This window comes from Phoca vitulina, unplaced genomic scaffold (genome assembly GCF_004348235.1).
Source record: "Phoca vitulina isolate PV1807 unplaced genomic scaffold, GSC_HSeal_1.0 scaffold2, whole genome shotgun sequence".
In the NCBI taxonomy this organism is placed as follows: Eukaryota; Metazoa; Chordata; class Mammalia; order Carnivora; family Phocidae; genus Phoca; species Phoca vitulina.
The window spans coordinates 11913674-11932935 of NW_022589705.1; the positions used below are offsets into that span (position 1 = coordinate 11913674).

General features: G+C 41.9%; 1 non-coding gene across 1 annotated transcript; it reads right to left on the minus strand.

Moving 5' to 3' along the window:
• Positions 1-3231: 3231 nt before the first annotated feature.
• On the minus strand, positions 3232-3365 carry LOC116627002. Its single transcript, XR_004298390.1, has one exon. It is a non-coding gene; the product is annotated as a small nucleolar RNA SNORA70 (small nucleolar RNA).
• Between the last annotated feature and the right edge of the window lie 15897 nt (positions 3366-19262).

Below are 19262 nucleotides of genomic sequence, written 5' to 3' on the forward strand. Positions count from 1 at the left end.
ATAGAGACCACATTCACATAACTTTTGTTACAGTGTATTGTTATAATTGTTCTATTTTATTATTGGTTATTGTTAATGCCTTATTGTGCCTAATTTATAAATTAAACTTTACCACATGCACGTACATATAGATAAGAAAAAACAGTATAAATAGGGTTTGGTACGATCCCAGCGTCCGCTGAGGGTCTTGGAACATAACCCCTGTGGACGAGAGGGATCTATTGTAATGCAGGTTAATGAGGACGTTACGTATTTAATTGCTTGGAAGAAGAAAAGTGAACTAATATTTATAAGAATCACATTTAGACATTGTAACTTCTTAAGCAGGTCTTAGACCCAGTTGAGTCTTTGTAAGTAATATTTTTTTACACAGCCTGATTGGTGTATAATTGAGATACAATAAACTGCACATATTCAAAGTGTATAATTTGATGAGTTTTGACATATCTGTATCCCTATAAACACGATCAAGGTGATGAGCATACCATCAGCCTTAAAAATTTCCTCCTCCACTAGGAAACCACTGATCTTCTTTCCTGCTATCACTATAGATTAGCTTGCATTTTATAAATTTCACATAAATGTCTGGCTTCTTTGACTGCAGACTGCTTCCTCTGTGTTGCTGCATGTACTAATAGTCCCTTCCTTTTTCTTGCTGAGCAGTATTCCATTGTAGGGCTATTCTACAGTTTGTTTATGGACACTGACCTGTTGATGGATGTTAGAGTGGTTTCCAGCTATTACAAATAAAGCTGCTATGAACATTCATGTACAAGCTTTGTATGGACATATGTTTTTATTTCTCTTGGGTAAATGCCTAGGGGTGGCATGGCTGGATCATCTGGTAGCGTATGTTTAACTTTTTATAAATTGCCAAACTGTTTACCAAAGTTTTCATACTGTTTTATATTCCCATCAGTGAGAGTCCTAGTTACTCCACATTCTTTTTTTTTTTTTTTTTTTAAGATTTTATTTATTTATTTGAGAGAGAGAGAGAGTGAGAGAGCATGAGCGAGGAGCATGAGGCAGGAGAGGGAGAAGCAGACTCCCTGCTGAGCAGGGAGCAGGACGTTGGGGTGGATCCCAGGACCCTGGGATCATGATCTGAGCCAAAGGCAGACACTTAACCAACTGAGCCACCCAGGAGCCCCGTTACTCCACATTCTTGACTTGTGGCCAGTCTTTTAAAATTTTAACCATTCTAATAGTAGTGCCATCTTCTTGTGGTTTTAATTTATATTTCCCTAATGACTAATGATGTTGAGCATTTTCTTTCTTATGTGCTTTTTTCTTTTGCCCCTAGTTTTTTGCCACTATATTTATGGGTGTATACCTAAGTCAAAATTAAGAAACTATGTTTCATTTTTTTGAACTATTTCTTCAGGTCTTTTGACCGTTTTTTTTTTTTTAATTGTTTGCTTATTATTGAATAGTGAGAATTCCTTATATATTCTGCGTAGAAGTCCTTTATCAGATATATATGTTTGCAAGTATTTTCTCCCAGTCTGATGCTTGTCTTTTCATTTTCATAGCTGTGTCTTTGGAGAACAGTTTCTAATTTTGATGTAGTCCAGGTTATCAATTTGTTAAGTTTTAAATTTTGATGTAATCCAATTTATTAATTTGTTCTTTATGAATGATAGTATTGTATCTAAGAAACCTTTGCTTAAAGTCACAAAAATTTTCTACTGTGTTTGCTTCTAGAAGCTTTGTAGTTTAAAGGCCTTTAAATTTAGGTCTGATCTGTTTTCAAGTTAATTTTTGTATATGGTGCAAGGTGTGGATTGAAGTTCGTGCTTTTGCAAATGGATATTCAATTGTTCTCATACCATTTGTTGAAAGAACTATTTTTTCTTTACTGAATAGACTTTGTACCTTGTTGAAAATTATTTGTCTATAGATATGTGCTTCTGTTGTTGGACTCTATTCTGTTGATCTCGTGTATTTTATTTATTTATTTATTTTTATTTTTTTAAAGATTTTATTTATTTAATTGACAGAGAGAGAGAGAAAGAGACAGTGAGAGAGGGAACACAAGCAGGGGGGAGTGGGAGAGGGAGAAGCAGGCTTCCCGCGGAGCAGGGAGCCCGATGCGGGGCTCGATCCCAGGACCGTGGGATCATGACCTGAGCCGAAGGCAGACGCTTAACCGACTGAGCCACTCAGGCTCCCCTACCCGTCTATTTTAAATCAGCATGACACTGTCTTTATTACTGTGGCTTTGTAAATCTTGAAATCAAGTACGGTAAATCATCCAACTTTGTTCTTCTTTTTCAAGGTTGATTTGGCTATTTTAGGTCCTTTGCGTTACCATATGAATTTTGGAATTAGCTTCTCAATGTCTATAATAAAGCCTGTGGGAAATTTGATTGGGGGTTATATGGAATCTATTAATTTGGGGAGAAATGACATTTTTTTGACCCATGAAGAAGGTATACCTTTCCGTGTATTAATTTTAAAAATTTCTCCCAATAGTGTTTTGTAGTGTGATAGCTTCTCTAGGTGCCCGCAGCTGCAGCTGGTGTGATGCTGTACCCTTTCCTGGCTTCCTTCCCTGTCTCATCTTACTTCCCCATCCTGCCCAGGAACCCTTACCTCGTGGTCTGCTTTGGAGGGAACCCAAACCGAAACAGTCCACCACCAGTAGATCCGGACACAGCAGCAGACACATTTTATTTCGAGATTATGGAGGAACATAGCAGAAGAAGCATCTAACAGACTGACAAGTAGTTACTTCTAGGGAACAGGACTAGAGTAGGAAGGGGTAGAACAGAGGACTGATGTCTTCAAATAGGTACCTGTCCATGTGCTACTTTATTTATTTTTTTGACAGGAAGTAGGATTTATTGGTGGGCATGAATAGGGAGGGAGCAGTGCCGAGGTTCTCATGAGTGCAGAGCCCTCCGTTTGTCCAAGGGGCCACGATTAGGGATGTATTTGACCCCATAGCCATCTGGGATGAGCCGCTTCAAATTCGTCTGCATTAAATTTAGTAAAGCCCCACTTCTTGGAGATATGGATCTTCTGGCCACCAGGGAACTTGAACTTGGCCCTGTGTAGGGCCTCAATCACATGCTTCTTGTTCTGCGGCTTGGTACGGATGGACATGATGACTTGGCCAATGTGGACGCTGGCCACTGTGCCCTGGGGCTTTCCAAAGGCACCCCGCGTACCTGTCTGCAGCCTAGATTGGAGATAGCATGAGGTCAGACCTCAGTGTTCACTGGAAAGTGCTGTCTCCAAGGTCCCTTCGGGCAACCCATACAATCAACAGGCTGCATCTACTACCCAGGAGGCTACTGTCTGCAGCCATGGCACCTTGGGCCCCCATGGAGAAAGAGCACAGTTGGCTTAATTGGCTGCAGACAAGTGCTACTTTAATATAAATTTAAAACAAGCATTTAAAACATAAAGCGAACTAGAATAGTGTGACAAATGGAATCAAAAGAAGAGAGCACAAACATATCTGCATAGCCTGGCCTGGGATCCAGCTCCCAATCCCTTAACTTTATTTGAACATGTCAATCATTTTTGAGTGGCAGCCATAAACTGGGATAAGTTATTGCATGGGTATGAAGAGCTGAAAAATGCTCTCCGTGCAGAAAATTCACAAGTACAACTTTAATCATAATAATGGGGGATAAGTATACTTCGCACCTTGTGTTTTCACCGTGTAGGAAAAGACACACAGAATACATTGGTAATCACTGTGGCAATGGGAGGGGATTTGTTAAGTAAAAACACTCAGTGTACTTCATGACGCACTACTTGATGAAGGGGTTTTATGTAGGGCGCCACTGTGTAGTTTTCATTTATAGGAAGGAACGTTTTGTGTCTGGGGTTTGGCATATTGTTTGTAGCTGGGGCTGGGTAGTCTCTGGATAGTACACCATGTCCCGAATGGAAGTTATGGCTCCAGTACTCCATTTATAGAAGCGGTTCTTGACAGCCACGCGGCCCTGGCACAAAACTATTTCAAGTAACCAGCCTTGGCCTATATCCTCCACTAGGTGGCAGACTTCTCCCAGTTCTGCCGGCCGCAGGCTCTCTTCGCGCTGCTTTCTCCCTTTGTGTCCACCTGGAAAATCACTGGGCTGCCTGGGGCCAGATTTAGATTTCCAGCACAAACCATCATTACCTTGGTTAGAGGAGTGAAGGTAGGGTCGGTCTGTTGGGATTCCAGGAGAGAAGGTGACAAAGAAGGTCCTTTATATGTAGCACAGGAGAGAAAGGCTCGTTCTTATTTTTTTAGACAATTTTTCAAAAATGGAAAAATTCCATGTTTTTCAAGTCAAATTACAAACGATTGGGAAAAAAAAAAAACCCACAAGTATTACCGGTCCTATGTAGGATTATAGTTAAATGTTCAGATATGAACGTTGCGACCATAGGAGATATTTTGAGATATTTGTTTTCATAGGGTGTTGAATCTTTTTTTCATTTGCTTAAAATAATTTGAGAAGTGTACTCATAATTCCAGCTTGAAGTGCAAGGGCAGTAAAATAAGTGTAAAAATAAAATAAAACAAACAAGCCAAATGCACCACAAAATTGAATTTGCTCCATTCTCTTTTAGGGTTTTTTTTTTTTTTTTTTTTTTAAAGAAGTTGTTTATATTGATTCGTGTGGTTCTCTGGTTGACATGTTTTGAAAGAAATACAATTTAGGTTTCAGATGGAGATTGAGATAAACATGCTCTGTTGTATCCCTGGAACAATGAGCATCGGAAGAAGAATTTAATAAGAAAATCAGGCAACTCAATCTGTATTTTTGGATTAATCTGGAGTATTCATGAATTCCATTAAACAGGTGGAAATATTTACAAATTTCGATCAGAGGAAAATAGAAATTAGGGTGGGGAAGAGAACTGTTAGATTCAGTTGTGATGTGGGGACACCCCCCCGACAGGGTCTACCAGATGTTTACCTGCTCCCCCCACCCCACCGCATAATGGGAACTGAGAAAAAGTGCCAGGCCCTGGCCTCCTTTGCTTCTTCCTTTCTCCGTCCTCCCCCACACCACTCCTCGAGTGTTTTTAAGCAATTCTTCTTTACTTCCCAATTATCTCTTTCCTCTTGTTAACTTAGCATTAAAAAACTGCAGACGGGTCACGCGTGAGAACTCTGTACACCACGCCTGCATACTTTGCAAGAAAAGTGGGCAAAAATTGAAAAAGAAAGTCAAGGTGATGAAACCGACCTTGTTACATTGCTAAACTCCTTCAAGCCGGCCTAAAACTGTGATGAGCTTCTTAGCTCATTTCCCTCAAAATTCACAGAAAAATGTCTGCGCTCGAAAAGAAAACACAGAGGATCCAGAGCTGAGACCTGGTGATATTCTGGCCAATTTTTTAGCCAGTGGTAAGATTTTCTCACCAAATGATCACTATTTAAAATGAATAAAAAAGATTCTATAAAAATGAGAAAGAAAATGAAATGAAAGTAAAGATTGAGATTATAAGGCTTGTTCACAAGAATAGAGCATAGTGATATAGCTTCCCAGTTTTAATTCTTATTATTGATTATTTTGATTCGGGGATATTATTTTTAGTGTGTGATACCGGTTCTGAAATCTACTTGATCAACACTGGTTAATACTAATGGTTTTCACCAGGTCTCTCTTTTTAAAGCCCTAACACAGTGGCTAGAAAACTTAGCAGCACATTAGAACCACCTGGGTGGGGGCTAGGAGTGGATTTTATTTATTAATTTTTTATGGGTTTTTCCCCCCAAATTTTTATTTAAATTCTAGATAGTTAACATATAGTGTAATATTGGTTTTTTCCCTTACACATTGTTTTTTTCCCAGTGCTCATCACAACAAGTGACCTCTTTAATACCCAGCACCCATTTAGCCCATCCCCCAGCCTTCTCCCAGGAGTGGCTTTTAAAAGTCTCAGGCCATACTCCAGATCATTTAAATAAGAATCTCTGGGGGTGGGATGTGGACACCAGAATTTTTAAAGGCGCTGACAACCCAGATGATTCCAATGTGCAGCAAAGGCTGAGAACCACTGCAAACTGGTTGCCTCCTGACCACAGCATATAAATGATCTTATGAATGGTTGAGATGAAAGGATATCAAGAGGGTGATGCTCTGGACCACTGGGTGTTATGCACAAACAATGAATCATGGAACACTATATCTAAAACTAATGATGTAATGTATGGGGATTAACATAACAATAAAAAATTAAAAAAAAAAAAGAGGGTGATGCTCTCCAGTGCCCTCCAATGGGGAGGAGACTGGGAAGGAGAGCTGACAGGATTAGCTGACAGATGAGTTAGAGGTTTAACAGAAATTGTTGAGTCACGTTTCTGAACCAAGAGAGATAGAATGACGAAGCTGCCTTTTATTGAAATGGGGAGACTGCATGAATCCCAAAAAAGATGGGGCCAAGTGGGGAGGTGGAGAACTGGGTTTGGGACATATGAAATTTGAGATGCCTATGAGGTAGCCTAGGCAAAAATTCAAGAAGGCAGTTCTGGAATCCAGGCTTGACACACACATCTGGGAGTCTTCAGCATGGAGATGGCATTTAAAGCCAAGAGATCAGATGGTTACCTAAGCAGTAAGTGTAGGTAAGGGGGAGGAGATAACGGGCTGAAGACCAAGGCCTGGTGCAGCTTCCAGTGAGAGGTCAGAGTGATGAGGAGGCAGCAGTGGCGAGTTAGGAGGAAAGCCAGAACGTGGGGTGCTTTGGAGGTCACGTTAGGTAAGGTGAAGACTGAGAACGGACCCTTGGCTTTCACTCCATGGAGGTGGCCAGAGGAAGGAGAGGAAGAGAGGTGCGTGACAGCAGAGCAAATCCTACCACACCACACCAGATTTTCTCCAGCAGTGTTTGACATCAGATAGCTCGACGATTCACCTAGGGTTCAACAGGCAAGGGTATGAGAGCACAGAGAGCAAGGGAAGGTGGCGATCCCTTAGGACTTTGGAATCAAAGTAGCACAACGGGAGGGGAGACTGTTGCATAGAGAAGGGTGTGGGTTGATGGCCCACAGGTCCTAAAGGATCTGAAGAACAGAGGTAGTGGGAATGATTGCAGATAACCTGGGAGGAGAGAGCTTGGGCCAGATTGAGATTTTGAGTTATAACTCTGACAGAGTAACAGTGTGGGGTGAGAACAATTTCTAGTGATCTAGCTACTTAAAGTCTTTAATGAATGAGAGGGAGTAACCAGGAAGTAGGAAAAAATGTTGACGACAAAGGGGATAAGTGGTCAAAGGCAGGACCTTGGTGGAGCAGGCCTTTAATGAGAGGGTGCATGTGGACAATGGTCTCGAAGTTGAAGAGATGAGTGAGGAGCACCCATATCCACCCCCTACCCTGCAGAGGGCCAGGGGTGTCCTCATGGGAGAGGTAGGCTCTCCAAAGAGAGGGGAAGATGGGAGAGGCGGGGTGTGGGGGTACAGAGCTTTATAGGCTAAGGTTTTAGGGAAGCTGATGAGGGGGAGAATTTAAGATACGGGAAGATGGTGAGTGGAAGTAGGAATGTGAGCAGTGTTGACGCCTGCCAGTCTCCCTCCCCTGTCAGGCGGGGGCTCTTTGGAGCTTGTGTTCCCAGGGGTGCTGTGGCCAGAGGCAGAGTTCTGCTTGCTGGCTGTCACAGAGGGGAGCAAGAAGGCAGAGCTGAGAAATTCCATCCTGGAGGGACAACAAGTCCAAACGGAATCATCTGTCCACGTTACTAAGAAAGTATGAGACCATGGCACCAACCTCAAATGTCAGGGTGTGGAGGAGCCTGGAAGCTGAGTGGGGGAAATCAGGGGATAGGCAAGCAGGAGAGGGCCTGGGAGCATCCTGGAGACAGAGTGATGACCTGCTTTTTTGTGCCATGACTTTTCAAATCAAGCCTAACGAAGTCTAGTGTGGGTGGGCATGGTTCGTTTACAAGGGCGGGAATGGGATGAGCGGAAGGCATGGTTTTCAAAGAGTAGTAATTACTACACAATGACAAAATTAGAAAGAATGAAAGGAAATTAAATGTTGTAAAATAGGCTGTGCCTTTTGAATCAAGAATAGCCACTTAAGCTGTTTGGTTATGTAATATTTCATTCATTAGGCATTGAATTACCTCTGGCTGTATGTACTGTTTCTGTGAAGTTAATTTTTATTCCATTATGAAAGAATTAATCAAATCCAGTGAAAGAACATCTGTCCTCATTGCTATCTACAGGAGGAGGGGCGTGAACCAAGTCTTTTTGTGGTTTAATATTTTTGATTTCAGCTTAATAAAGAAGAGGAGCCTGGGGGATAAGAAAAGAGGTCAGGTTTTGCCTTTTCCTCTTGAAGTACATAAATAGAACAAAAAGAAGTAGTAAGATGTAGACAATTGTAAAGACATAAAATCAACCCAGAACATACTAGATGTTGATGGGAAGCACCCCCAGCAAGTATTCATGGTACCACTGAGAACTGAGTGGTCAGTTCAGCCAGTTTTTGTTGTTGTGTGCTAACTACATCACAGAGCCTTTGCTAGGCGTTAGGCATATATAAAAAATAAATAATATGTACTTCTCAGAGCTCACAGTCTGTTAGAAAGACAGACATGAAAAAAAGAACACAAAAATTTCCATATAACATGGGACGCCTGGGTGGCTCAGTCAGTTAAGTGTCTGCCTTCGGCTCAGGTCATGATCTCAGGGTCCTGGGATCGAGTCCCGAATCGGGCTCCCTGCTCAGTGGGAAGCCTGCTTCTCCCTCTGCCTGCCACTTCCCCTGCTTGTGCTCTCTCTGACAAATAAATAAATAACATCTTAAAAAATATTTTCCATATAACGTGAGAAGTGCTAGAATCAATTTTGTTTTTTTTTTTAAGTAGGCTCCTTTTCCAGTGTGGAGCCCAATGTGGGGCTCGAACTCACTCTGAGATCACGACCTAAGCTGAGATCAGGAGTCGGACACTTAACCAACTGAGCCACCCAGGCACCCCTAGAATCTAAATTTTAATTAAAATTTAATTTTTAAACAAATGACCAGATGTCAGGAATGGAGACAGTGTAGTGTAGAGGAGAGAATGCTGGACTGAAATAGAAAACCCAGGTTCTCGCCCCGGCCGGGCTGCTAAGCAGCTGAGTGAGCTTCACCAAGCTCTGTGTGGAGCTTTCTTTTTTTTTTTTTTTAAGATTTTATTTATTTGCGAGAGAGAGAATGAGAGACAGAGAGCATGAGAGGGAGGAGGGTCAGAGGGAGAAGCAGACTCCCCGCTGAGCAGGGAGCCCGATGTGGGACTCGATCCCGGGACTCCAGGATCATGACCTGAGCCGAAGGCAGTCGCTTAACCAACTGAGCCACCCAGGTGCCCTGTGTGGAGCTTTCATTTCACCTCTGAAATGAGTGAAGTTCTGTGCAATGGTCTCTTTCAGCCTGAAAACTCTATGATGCAAGGTGTTACAAATTTGGTAATAGAAACATATAAAAATAAAGACCTTTCCTAAAACAGTTGGCCTCAAGTATAACTTAGGTGTTTGGTTTTTGGAGTTTTTGCTTTATATGATCTTTAAGAATAAATGTGTGTTCTTTAAGAGTAAATGTATGTGAGAAAGAACCTTGTAGACTCTTGAGATAAAACGGCCAACTTTCTGTTTATTAATAATCATGCTAATTTTCTTGACCCAGAGATCTCACATGTTTTCTCTCTCTCTCTCTCTCTCTTTTTTTTTTTTTTTGATATATTACCCCAGAGTATGAAATCTTAGCAGAAGGGGGACCAAAATTAAATTAGCTCCTTATCTAAAGATTTAGATGCCCTGGTACAAACCTCTCAAGGATAGTAAACTAATCATTTCCCTATGGATGGTGAAATTCTGGTTTGCATAATTATTTCCTCATGATTTAATTGAAAATATGAAAGATTAAGCACACAGATACCAGGGACTCTAATACAGGATAACACATTTCCATCTTTTGTCCCTCTAGCCCTTGCAACCTGTAAGGCTTAAATGGAGCTAGAAATGCCCGTGAAAGACGGGCCTGACCTGGGACGTGGAGTTGGGCCATTCTAGGGTAAATGGAAGCACTAGATCACTGGCCATGTGACGGATGCCATTTTCCAGGGGTCTGTGGAGGGCAGAGGCCAGCAGCTGTCTTTCTCCTCCTCTAACGTATTCCTGATCCTGCCTGTAAGTGTCCCTCTGCGGGATCTGGCCGTGCCACCCAAGCATTTCACACCCTCAGACCTGGCAGCACAGGAATTGGCTGGCTTTGTGAATAGATCCTCCTCCAGCCGGGGAAGGCGGCCGCCTCCTGATCTCTGTAGTTCAGAGACACAACCAGTCACCCCGGCTAGAAACCCAGCAGCCTCCTTTTCTCCTCCCCCCTGTCTAGTGCATCGTCTCTTACTTTGGGTTTTGGCACCTGAAGAGCCTTTCTTCTGGGTCCCCTTTGCTCTTACTATGCTCATTGATGTAACTTTAACAATCACCTCTCCTGTTTCTCCTGCTTCCCAGCCATGCCCCCTTCACATCCACCCTCCACAATGTCGCCAGATTCTCCAAGAGGGCATTCAAGGCCCCTCCTTTTTTGGCCTCTCAGCCCTCCTACTTTCATGTCTAGATTCTATGAATGGGATGTGGTTCCCTGTTTCATCTATTTGCACATGGCCCCTGCTTGCCTGTACATCCCCCATCCCAATGTTTAGCCCATAATAGGTGCTCAATGTATGCATATTAAATGGGGCTGAATTTTGTTTCATTCTTTCCTTCCTTACCGGCTATATACCCTTTTATTTTTATTTTCACATATATGTTTCTAGCAGAATAGAGAACTTTTCTTTTGTTTTTCACACATTTCCTAATAATAATAACAAAAACAAATGTTTCAGTTATCAAGTGTTTTCCAAAGACTAGGCACCATTCTAAGAATTTTACATACATGATTCTCTTTTTTCCTTACAACAGTCATGTGGGGGAGGTATTATTGTCTTTATGTTATACATGAAAGGGCTTAGCTTCAGAGACGAAGCAGCTTGACCAAGGTCTGGAACATAGCTGCAGACCTGGGTCTCCTGAGTGCAATCATATGCTTTTATTATCTTGCATCTGCCTCTTACTACTAGTTGTTACCGTTTGTTGAATGTGCTTTGGCAACATAATCTCGGTCAATTGTTTTAAAAACACAGTTTTTTAAAAATGCATGTGTGCTATAAAAATGTGTGTGACTATCATCTCTTATTTAAAAGAAAAACATCACAGAAAGAGTTCTTTGGCTGCTGATTCCCAAACCCGTCTCCCAGCCAAGAGGAAACTCCTGAGTTTTGTGTGTAGTCTTCCAGATCTTTCCCTGTGCTTTTGCACACACTGCACACACCTACAATGTATTCGTGAGAGTAAAGCAAGCTATTTCCGCAAAGGGGCCCCCAAATGTAGTTGATTATAGAAAGTTGACATGTATGTTCTCGCACATAAAGGTCCCAAGGTGGACAGTTCATGTAGAAAGATGCCTTTGTCCATGCAGCCAACATGGACCTTCCTGCTGTTTTAGCCTTCTAGGCATGCTTGAAGCTAGGTCAAAGGTAGCTCTAAATTCCATCGTCAGGAAGAGAGGAAATGCGTGGAGGACCTCTCACCTAGTTTCCCATGAGATTGCTACTTGCGACAGCATTCCAGGAATTATGTTCAGAGGTGACTGGTGCTGTGAGGAAAAGACCTAAAAGGGGCACACCTCACTTTTGCTGATGTTCAACTGGTGGGATAGGAGCATCCCAAATTTTAAAAAATTCTGTTGAATACCAGTAAGTACTGGGCAGTTGTACTTATTTACATGGTTGCCAGCAGTATATGAGAGTCTTCCATTCCTATATTCTCATTATCACTTGATATTATTGGATTTAAGAAAATTTTTACCAATTGAAAGGATGAGAAAAGATCTCACTTGTTTTCTGTTGAATTTTTTTGGGATTGATTTGTAATTTTTTCTCCATATTAAACTCTAAACTTTTATTGGGGATATAAATGTCAAACAACTTTTCTCGGCCTTTAACTTGTCTGTTAACCTTGTTTATGATTGGCTTTCTCAACCTCTGCACTGTTGAAATACTGGGCTAGATAATTCTTTGGTGTGGGGGTCATCCTGTGTACTGTAGGATGTTTAGCAGCCACCCTGGCTTAAGTACATTAGATGTCAGTAATATCCAAGCTCCCCTCCACAGTTTTGGTAGGCAAAAATGTCTCCAGGTATTGCCGGATGTTCCTTAGGGAGCAAAATTGTCCCCAGTCAAGAACTATTGTTTACACAAAGCTTAATTCTTAGTACAATTATATCAATAAGGCTTTTTCTTATGATTTTGTTTTTTCGTGTCTTGTTTAAGGGAGCCTGTCTTATCCCCCCAAATAATAAAAGCACGCTTTTATTTTCTTCTAGTGCTTTTATAGTTTATTGTTCTTTAAAAAGTAATTAGGTCTTTAATGCCCTAGAAATTATTTTTGTGTATAAGGGGAGGTGGGGATCTGTAACAGAGCCAGTTTCTGTGCATCCTAGATCTGCCAGGCTCAGCCAGGGTGCTGGCCACCTGCCCTGCTTCCTGGCCAGTGGGACCTTGGCAATGGCTCACTTTGCTCTCATGGGTATGAAGCCACGGCCACTGATGCCATAGCATGAGGAGCCCCTTGTGCAGCACCAACTGACAAAGAGAGTCTGTCGTACCTGCACCCTGCGTAGATGGGACCTGTGGAGGCTCAGATTTCTCTAGTGGCTGCCCGGAGGGGGCATAACCAGGAAGTGTAAGAGAGTCAAAGCCCTAGCAGGTGGACTTCTGTCAAGAAAGAGAAGAGGGGAAGAGGAAAGGCAGCCTTTAGTTTGCTTGCCTGTCCTCCTCCCATGGTGTTCCAGATCCAGTGGTTTCATATGGCCTTTTTGGAACATCCTGTGAGACCCAGCAATGAGCTGTGTTGGTTGCAAAGCTGTGGCCAGCTCAGTAACTCCCCTCCATGCATTTGCTCTCCCTCTCTCCCACAATGCAGTGCTGGCATATGGGCTTTTCCTGGGGTCTGCCTGAAGGTAACATCTTACTCAAACATTTATCCCATATGGATAACCAATTTCCCTGACAGCTTTTTATCAAACTCTTCATTTTTTTTTTTTTTTTTTTTTTCCACTTTGAAGGTGATTTTGGCTGCCAGTAACAAAAATTACAGTTTAAAGTAGCAGGGTCCGGACTTGAGGGGGGCAACTGAGGGACTTGCCTTGGGTGCACATTTGGGAGGGGGGCACCAAAAAACAGTAATATAAGATTTATACCATTTTAATGTAGTGTTTTAAAATATCAGCTTTAATGAAAAAAATCCATGATGAACAAAATATCAAAATTTTAAATGAAAACAGAATTTGATCTTGCACCTGCTTGGTTTACTCACTTTCTCCTAATCCTGACCTTTAAACAATAAGAAATTCCTATATTACATAAGGAGAAATCTATAGGAAGAAAAGGGCAGGCTCCAGGCATGTTACAATCATCAGCTCAGTTGTGTCCTCCAGGACCCAGATTCCTTTCATCTTCTTTTCTGCTGTCTTCTTATCAGCTTCAGCCCAAGGCTAGTTTCAGCATCCGCCAAGGCTAGTTTCCCATGAGATTGCTACTTGCGACAGCATTCCAGGAATTATGTTCAGAGGTGACTACGTGCAGAGCCAAAAATGGGACACATCTTTGGCGAAATTCTACTCAGTTGTGTTTTGGACAAAAAAAAAAGGGGGAGCTTTTGTGTGAATTAATTCAATGAGAGGTTTTCATCCCAATACCCAGTTTAGCTTTCCTGAGGGAGACTGAGTTTTGGGGATGAGAATAATGATGGGAAAAAGGGAGAATAGTGATGGGAAAAAGGGAGAGTTAATTTTGTGATTTGGGGGACATTTCAGGGAGAGCAGATCTGAGTGGGCTCTGGGAAGCTAGAGAAAATGTGAGAGCACTGGGAACTTTGTGGGGGGGACCTCGTGCCAAGGGAGGGAGGGAAATGAGAGAGAGGTACAGGGAACGGGGGCTGAGGAAAGCTTCTGGACAGTATGTAGGACCTGCCCTGCTCCCTCCCCACCCCTCAGGGATGTTTGATAAGAGTCCCATTTCCAGATAAGCCTAAGCTGTCATTTGACCTTCAGGATGGGACCATTCTCTCAACTGCTCCAGTGCTATTTACATGGAAACCTGGGGACACTTTCCAAGCTGGCTAGGCAGGGTTCTAGGAAAAGTGATAGTGCTGTGTGTGTGTGTGTGTGTGTGTGTTTCTGTCTCTGACGGCACTGAGGGCTCACAGCATGAAAGCCTCATCCTCCCTGTCCTCTGATGGGACAGCCCAGGTCCCCTCCTCTTTTGGACATCCTCTCTTGGTAACCTGTCACAATGAGTTCGCTGGCCCTTTGTAGGCTCAGCATCATGACCACAGCCTGGGGCTCACTGGACCCATGCTGACAGCTTGCTGATCTGATGGAGGCAGGTCTTTCCAGTTTGAAATGATGCATCTGGCGTTGTTCTTAATCTATCACTCCACTCATTTCTCCCCAGGCATGGAGGGGTGGGGTGGGAGGAGGTAATTATTGATTGCCTTTGGGAGGCACTCAATACTTGTGGCTCGGCCAGCCACCCTCCACTTTTCAGTCTGTTTTGGAGCCACCTGTTTATAGAACAGACTTATTTTGATCTGCTTTCTGCTATATACCGTTTTCCCTGACCCAGTCAGGGAGGCCTCTGATGGCTCAGCTGGGGATGAGGGGTGGGTGCGGGTAAGTCATTGTAGTTATACATCTAGGCCACATGCTTCACTCCAGTTATGTAAGTAATAAAGCTGCCTGATTCCTTTTCTTTTCCTCTCTCTCAATAGTTCTGAATTATTGGCCCTTAAAATCCTAAAAGAGGAAAGAGGAAACATAAAGAAAGGGGGACATAAAGAATCTCCTTCCATTGGAAACTTGGTTTGCTCATTTATTCAATAGATATTTATTAAGTATATACTTGGTGGGCAGTATGGTGCTAGGTGCTGGGCATGTTGTGGTGACTAAATCCAGCGTCATGGAGGCGATATCCAGTGTGTGTGTGTGTGTATAGTCAATAAATAGATGGTCCCCAAATTAGTTTATTACAAATGTTAAGGAATTTTACTGTGAAAGAAAAGTGCTGTAAGAGTCACTGTTGTTGGGGTGCCTGGGTGGCTCTGTCGGTTAAGCATCTGCCTCCTGCTCAGGTCATGATCCCAGAGTTCTGGGATGGAGCCCAGCATTGGGCTCCCTGCTTAGGCTGCTTCTCCCTCTCCCTCTGCCTGCCGCTCTGCCTACTTGTGCTCTCTCTCTCTCTCTCTCTGTCAAATAAATAAATAAATAAATAAATAAAATCTTTAAAAAAAAAAAAAGGAGTCCATGTTGTTGCTCAGGCAGATCAACCTGCCCTCAAACAGCCTCAAAGACACCCCCCAAACCCCTTGCAACATCTCTCCCACAAGGCACAGGGGCACCGCGCAAAGTGAGCCTTGGCAATACCCTATGTGTCCCCAGGGTAGATGTGCAAGATACACTCACAGTGGTTCTGGGGTACAGAGTATCTTTAATTAGAGATGTTAAATTGCCAAATTAAGAGAAGAGGGAACAACTGCCAAAAAAAAAAAAAAAAGTTGAAGAGAGGATCATATCAAGGAAATAATTGCTTAATAACCCCTGTTGTACTTGTCTAAGAATATGAGCAGGAACAGTCTTTTTGGTCTCTAAGTGTTCAGAGCAGGCATCAGGCTCCTCCTGGACATCAGAAACCGTTCCGAAGCTGTGCTCTCAAGCATGTGGGGATGGAGAGAGGGACCCATGAGGCCGGGAGAGCCTCCTGTTCAAAAGTATCTTTCCGGTGTTCCCACTAACAAGAACTTTCTCTTGGTTTACAAATAACCTTTTCTTAGGGTTCAATCTGTTAATAATTTGTTTCTTAGTATAAATATCTGCATTGGGATACTAGGAATTTGAGTTAGGAATTAAGGGAGTAATAATAGTAATTATTGTTTTCAGAAAACCTAGCAAACTGATTCCATGAATTAGCTGATAAGGATTTTTTGAGGCTGGGACTGTTATTATTCCAATGGATTTCAAGAAGATTTGCTTAAGGTCACAGCCCTATTAATTGGCAGAATCATAATTGGAACCCAGAATATTCTGACTTCAGAGTCAAGTCAATGCTTAAGTCTCATTGAGCACTATGGGAAGGAAGGGAGAGATCATCTCTACAAGGCCAGAAGGCAATGTGAAAGGGTAATGGAATAATAATGATAATATTAATAGAGATACCTTCCGTTTATTGGGTGCCTACTCTGTGCAACTCATCTCATATATGTCATATCCTTAACCCTCTCAACAACCCTACAAGGAGGGCCGTGTGATCCCCATTTTACAAATGAGAAAAGGGAGGCTAAGAGGGGTTGCATGACCATACTCAAAGCTATACATCTTTAGGGGCAAGAGCAGCTTGGATTGTCAGGCAAAGTGGTACCACCTGAATTCCATCACCAGGGTCATAAACTGCTGGTGCTGTTTGGAAGACATTTTGTTGGAGGCAAGAAGGGGCCTCAACATCATGATTCTGGTGTAAACCACCTTGGGAAGCAATTGAGACCCAAGAACTAGAATTCTTTGAAGTTTACTTTCCTACTCTGAATTTGTTGTGTTTCTGTATCTAATTAGCCCAGAACTACATTTAGAGATTAATCTGCATATCTTCCTTGGGGAGTTTTGGGCCCTACTGCAGAAACTCAATTTACATATGTAGACTTGGAACCTGGAGGGAAGCTTGGGGAGGAATGGTAGGAGGAGAAACCTCATAGACTCAGATATCTGTGGCTGTCTGAGAGTGGGCTAGTCTGGATATGTGTCAACTTTGCCACATCTGCCCCAGACTCCCAGTTTCTCCCCAAAAGACCTAGAAATCCCCAAGTTGCTTGATGTACTCTGTCAAGGTTATCAGAAGACACCCCATCCCAACGCCACTCATGAACATGAGCCCCTGGGAGGTATGGAGGGTACCGTGACTCCCTTTTTAAAGAATGCACTAACTTCTTAGGGAGAAATACAGTGCAATGGTAGCTTTTCGTGGGGACTGAGCCCAGAGCTCAGAGCCTCAGGTGTTTGTTGCCAGGGGCTACAGTGAATGGGCTCCAGTCACTTTTGCTGCTGGTGTCTGGGCACAAGCTCCTACAGCGGTCCAACTACTGCCCCAGCTCCTTCTTCATGGACAAGCCCCAGCTCTTGCCATGCTACTCAAGTCCCAGCAGAGGGGTTGGGTTCCTCAATTTCCCTTGGTGTGTAAGTGCTACTAAATGCCAAAAGTGATGCCAGGCCACACTCACAGATTTGGTAGTTTAATTAACTGTGTTTTCTGGAAGTAGAATTAGGCATGCTAATAAAGCATGCTTAAGTAAAACTTAAGCCTGGCTGTCTGATGAAAAAGTGCTTTGCTGACAGCTTCATTAAACATATATGAGGAAGTGAGTCAAGCATTTCAGCAGAGAGGAAATCCAGTAGACAGTGCGCAGGAAATAATAGGAACACCAGCAGGGCTTAGAGATACATGAATACGAAGCATAGTTCTAAGGATGAGAATAATTGGTGTTGGCATGGATGCATGCCAGTATAGAGGATTAATGAGGCTTTGTTTATTCACTCATTAAAAAAATATTTATGGAGCTATTTTTCCATCCCAGGTACTGTACTAGACAATGGAAAATAAGATGAAGAACAAGAAGTGTTGACCCTCTTGGTACTTACCAAGTCTAATAGGTTAACATTACCAGGAATTTTGGGGGGAACTATAGGCTGGTAGACAATTTGGGCAAATTATTTACTAATATTATTTTTAAAATCTCAATTTGGAAACATACAGTCAAAAGTGTATAAAATGCAAATGTAAAGTTTAATGAAAAATAATAAGACAAAGACCTGCGTAGCTGTGTCTCGGTTTAAGGAACAGAAACTAAGAACTCAGAAGCCTCCTATGAACCCCTTCTGAATTTAATTCTCAGCCCCACCCAAAGGAAACTACCCTGACATTTGTGTTAACTTTCCTTTTCCTAGTTGTTTTCCTTTTGCATGTTTCTCTGAACAATATTTTGGGGCTCTGAAAAGTATATAAGTGAATCTAAAGATCATTTTGGTGAGAATTAACTTCATTATGATATTAAATCTTTCTATCCAAGAATCTTGCCTATCTCTCCATTCGTTTAGGTCTCTCACAGCCTTGAAGTAAAGTTTGATATTTTTTTCAGTAAAACACTTTACATCTTTTGTTAGTTATTTTCCCTAGCTAGATGCATCTTTTTAAAAAAAAAAGTATCTTAAAAAATTATGATTTCTTGACTGATTGATGAGGGTGTAGAGCAATGCAATTGGCATTTTCATGTGGGCTTTGTAAAAAGGAACTGTTAAACTCTGTTACTAATAATTTGCTGCTGTTTTGGATTTCTATGTAGACAATCATAGGAGATGCAAATACTGACATATTTATTCCTTTCAAATCTGTTTTTGGTATATTTTTCTTGTCTTACTATACAGGCTAAAATCTCTAGTACAATGTTAAATAGACGCAGTATTAAATAGACATCCATGTCTTGTACCAGAGAGTGCATGACAGTAAAATGCTGGAAAGCACTACATTTAGCAGAGTCCCCGAGGGGGGGGGAAGGGGAGGCCGAGATACCAAGCAAAATGTACATATGAATGTTATATTTATATAAATTTTCAATGTGGAGGCTATTATTTTAAAAATTATAGTTTTTAATATATTTTATTCTAATGCCTGCCTTTATAATTAGACTTTTCTTAAAAGATTTATTTCTTTAATTTATTTTAGAGAGAGAGAGAGAGCGCACGAACAGTGGGGAGGGGCAGAGAGAGTCCCAATATGCTTTGCTGTCAGTTATTTTTAGATATCCTTTGATAAGTTAGAGACTTTCAATTTCCAGTTTCTTTAGGTTTTCTTTTTAAAATCATGAGTGGATATTGAATTTTATTGAATGCTTTTCTTATATCTATTGGAATGATCATTTAGATTACTTGATGTTTAATTTTAAGACAACCTTTCATTCCTGAGAAGGAAAACCAACTTGGTCATGTTACATGATCATTTTACACATTTTGGGATTCAGAGTTATAATATTTTCCTTAGGATATTTACATTTTTGTTCATGAGTTTACCCTGACCTGGGTGATTGATTTCTTTCTTGTGCTATCTTTGTCTGGGTTGGGTATGGAATTATGGCAGCTTTAGAATATGAACTGGGTAACATTTCTTCTTTTTATGTTTTC